The sequence below is a fragment of the Artemia sp. Qi Xiang Cuo genome, unplaced genomic scaffold (assembly GCF_049724085.1).
Source record: "Artemia sp. Qi Xiang Cuo unplaced genomic scaffold, ASM4972408v1 HiC_scaffold_3096, whole genome shotgun sequence".
Classification (NCBI taxonomy): domain Eukaryota; kingdom Metazoa; phylum Arthropoda; class Branchiopoda; order Anostraca; family Artemiidae; genus Artemia; species Artemia sp. Qi Xiang Cuo.
In genome coordinates, this window is record NW_028300491.1 from 80,955 (window position 1) to 85,746 (window position 4,792).

Sequence of the window (4,792 nt, forward strand, 5' to 3'; positions counted from 1 at the left end):
CGACTATTAAAAAGGGCACCAGCCCTTTCAATTTCCAATAAAATGAGTCTTTTTTAATTTTCTACGACAACACTTTCTCTAAAAAAACGCATATGCCCCCAGGGCAGCAACTTAGAACCCTTACCCTGTGGGCTCTGAGGGGGTATCATGCTCAAAGACCTAATTTCCGGAATTTTTAACTACGTTGAACAAAATGGATATCTCAGAATTTTGGTTGCATTTGTTTGGGGGGGTTGTGGGCGTGAGAGGGGGGTTAGTTGCACTCCAATCACTTTCAACTATTAAAAAGGGCAATAGCCCTTTCAATTTCCAATCGAGTGAGCCCTTTTTGCAGTTTCTACGACAACACTTTCTATGAAAACCTTATATGCCCCCAGGGCATAACTTGCAACCCTTGCCCTAAGGGCTGTGAAGGGAGTATCATCCTCAAAGACATAATTTTCGGTATTAAAAGGCCACTAGCCCTTTGAATTTCCAATTGAATGAGTCCTTTTTTCAGTTTCTACGACAACACTTTTTATAAAAACCTTATTTGCCCCCAGGACATAAGTAGAGCAGTACCTACCATATTGCTTAGACATATAGGAATTTCCATTTTATTTGTTTACACATATAGGAAAAACATTTCCAGAGTATGTAATTATGGATTTGCTCGCTTTATGTTCGTTGGTGTCTTTCCAGAGCATGTACTTATGAATTTGGTTGGATTATGTTCCCTCCCATGCTTTTTTAAGGGCCTATGTTCCCTCCCTGGCCATTTTAAGGGCTTATGTTCCCTCCCATGCTACTTTAAGGGCTTATGTTCCTTCCTATGCTATTCTGAGTGTTTATGTTCCTTCCTATGCTATTCTGAGGGTTTAGTTCTTGTATCTTTTAAAACAGCTTTACGGGGTTTGAGAGACTCTGTTGCCTGATTCTGTGTGGCTTTTCTTTACTTGGTGCCGATTAAAAATGAAAATTTTGTCTTAAATAAGTAGTTCTTCTATCTTTTATTAGAAGATCTATTTGGGGTTTGAAAGACTCGGTTGCCTGATTCCGTGTGGTTTTTCTTTACTTGGTGCCCATTAAAAACAAAATTTTTGTTGTAAATAAGTAGTTCATGCATCTTTTAAAAAAGATTTACGGTGTTTGAGAGACTCTGTTGCCTGATTCCATGTGGTTTTTCTTTACTTGGTGCCCATTAATAACGAAATTTTTGTGTTAAATAAGTAGTTCTTGTATCTTTTAAAAGAGCTTTACGGGGTTTGAGAGACTCTGTTGCCTGATTCCGTGCAGTTTTTCTTTACTTGGTGCCCATTAAAAACGAAATTTTTGTGTTAAATAAGTAGTTCTTGTATCTTTTAAAAGAGCTTTACGGAGTTTTAGAGACTCGGTTGTCTGATTCCGTGTGGTTTTTCTTTACTTGGTGCCCATTAAAAACGAAATTTTTGTGTTAAATAAGCAGTTTTTGTATCTTTTAAAAGAGCTTTTAGGGGTTTGAAATACTCTGTTGCCTGATTCCGTGTGGTTTTTCTTTACTTGGTGCCCATTAAAATCGAAAGTTTTGTGTTAAATAATTAGTTCTTCTGACTATTAAAACAGTTGTTCGGTGATTGAGAGACACTGTTGCCTTAGTCTGTGTGGTTTTTAATTACCTGTGCATAATAATAGAGGAATTTTTGTGTTAAGTAAGTTGTTCTTGTATCTTTTAAAATAGCTTTACTGAGTTTGTTAGAGTCGGTTAACTGATTCATTGTGGTTTTCTTTACGTTGTGCCCAATAAAAACGAATTTTTTTTTTTAAATAAGTAGTTCTTGTATCTTTTAAAAAAGCTGTACGGGGATTGAGAGACTCGGGTGCCTGATTCAGTGTTGTTTTTCATTACTTGCTGTCCATTAAAAACAAAATTTTTGTGTTAAATAAGTAGTTCTTCCATCTTTTGAAAGAGCTTTGCGGGGTTTGAGAGACTTTGGTGCCTGATTCCATATGATTTTTCTTTACTTGGTGCCCATTAAAAACGAAATTTTTGTATTAAATAAGTAGTTCTTGTATCTTTTAAAAGAGCTTTACGGGGTTTGAGAGACTCTGTTGCCTGATTCCGTGTGGTTTTTGTTTACTTGGTGCCCATTAAAAACGAAATTTTTGTGTTTAATAAGTATTTCTTGTATCTTTTAAAAGAGCTTTACGGAGTTGGAGAGACTCAGTTGCCTGATTCCGTGTGGTTTTTCTTTACCTGGTGTCAATTAAAAACTAAATTTTTGTGTTAATTAATTAGTTTTAGTATCTTTTCAAAGAGTTTTAGAGTCGTTGACAGACTCTCTTACCTGATTTTGTGTTATTTTCATTTACGTGGTGTACAATGAAAAATACATTTAGTTCTTAAATAAGTTGTTCTCGTTTCTTTTAAAAGAGAGTATCTGAGTTTGAGAAACTCGGTTTCCTGATTCCGTGGGGTTTTTCTTTACTTGGTGCCCATCAAAAAAGCAAAGTGTTTCCCTGATTCGCTTCTCTTTCATCTGATAAAGCTGCTCGTAGATGTTTGAGAGACTCTTTTGCCTGATTCTGGCGGTATTTTATATCATTTGGCCGAAATCATATAGACATTTTTGTCTTAACCAAGCTGTTCTTTTATGTTTTAAAAGAGCTTTACGGGGTCTGAGAGACTCAGTTACATTGTATTTTCCATAATTTTCTTACAAAAAACTAGAGTTTACGGCCAAAAACCCTTATTAGCTCAGATTTTATAGAAAAAGTTTTATTATTCAATCAGAAAATAGACTAAAGTTTCAGATTTGAACCAGAGAATTGTATTTTCCATAATTTTCTTATATCTTTGGAAATCGTTAACGATAACGAACATGTTTTCGACCAGATGGGTTTTTGAAAGCACATTCAGCATGACGTGCGCTATTTTTTTTTTCATGAACCCTTTAGAGACCAATTTGATCAACTTGGAGAAAGCTCAAATAGAATCGTTACTGATATTGATATTAGTGCGTAAACTACAAACTGACAAAAAATATCCAGAAGTTTTTTTCTTATAGCCTTGACTTTGAAGACATTTCTTCATCTTAATTGGCTTTAGAAATATCATGCAAAATAAAACTAGCCAAACCGTCGAAATTTTTGTCTTAAATAAGTAGTTCTTGTATCTTTTAAAAGAGCTTTACGGGGTTTGAGAGACTTGGTTGCCTGATTCCGTGTTTTTTTTATTTAAGTGTTGCCCATTAAAAAATAAATTTTTGTCTTAAATAAGTAGTTCTTGCATCTTTTAAAAAAGATTTACGGTGTTTGAGAGACTCGGTTGCCTGATTCCGTGTGGTTTTCCTTTACCTGGTGCACATTAATAACGAAATTTCTGTGTTATATAAGGTGTTCTTGTATCTTTTCAAAGGGCTTGAGGGGTTGAAAGACTCTGTTTCCTGATTCTATGCGGCTTTTCTTTACTTGGTGCCCATTAAAAACGAAATTTTTTTGTTAAATAAGTAGTTCTCGCATCGTTTAAAAGAGCTTTACGGAGTTTGAGAGACTCGGTTGTCTGATTCCGTTTGGTTTTTCTTTATTTGGTGCCCATTAAAAACAAAATTTTTGTGTTAAATAAGTAGTTTTTGTATCTATTAAAAGAGCTTTAAGGGGTTTGAGAGACTCAGTTGCCTGATTCAGTGTGGTTTTTCTTTACTTGGTGCCCATTAAAAGCGAAATTTTTGTCTTAAATAAGTAGTTCTTGTATCTTTTAAAAGAGCTGTACGGGGTTTGAGAGACTCGGTTGCTTTATTCCGTGTGGTTTTTCTGTACTTGGTGCTCATTAAAAACGAATTTTTTGTGTTATATTATTATTTCTTGTATCATTTAAAAGAGTTGTTAGGGATTTGAGAGATTTTTTTGCCAAAGTTCATGAGGTTTTTCTTTACCTAGTCCCCATTAAAAACAAAATTTTTGTGTTAAATAAGTAACTCTTATATCCTCTAAGAGAACTATACGGGGATTCAGAGACTCTGTTGACTGATTCCGTGGGTTATTTCTTTACTTGCTGTCCAAAAAAAAAATACTATTTTTGTTATTTTCTGAGTTCTTGGATCTTTTAAAATAGCTTTTCGGGGTTTAATAGACTCAGTTTCCTGAATACTTTTTTTCTTTCTTTCCCTGCTGCACATTAAAAACACACTTGTTTTGTTAATTACGTTATTCTTGCATGTTTTAAAAGAGCTTTACAGAGTTTAAGAGACTTAGTTGCCTGATTCCGTGTGGTTTTTCTTTACTTGGTGCCCATTAAAAACGAAATTTTTGTATAAAATAAGTAGTTTTTGTATCTTTTAAAAGAGCTTGAAGGGGTTTGAGAGACTCTGTTGCCTGATTCCGTGTGGTTTTTATTTACTTTGTGCTAATTAAAAAATAATTTTTGGTTTTAAATTAATTGTTCTTTTATATTTTAAAAGAGCTTTACGGTGTTTTAAATAATATTTTGCCTGATTACGTGTGGTTTTTCTTTACTTACTTCACAACAAAAACGAAATTTTGTGGTAAATAAGTATGTTTTGTATTATTTTACAGTTCTTTACGATGGGTGTGTGAAACTGTTTCCCTTGTCCGTGGTGTTTGTATGTAACTGCTACCAATTGAAAACGAAATTTTGTGTTAAGTACTAATTTACTGCTTATGTTAAAAGAGCTGTACGTGTGTCGAAAGGCTCTGTTGCCTTTTATTTTCCATAATATTCTTACAAGAAACGAGAGTTTACGGCCAAATACCCTTACTATCTAAGATTTTATAGAAATGGTTTTACTTTTCGATCCAAAAATAGACTAAAGATTCA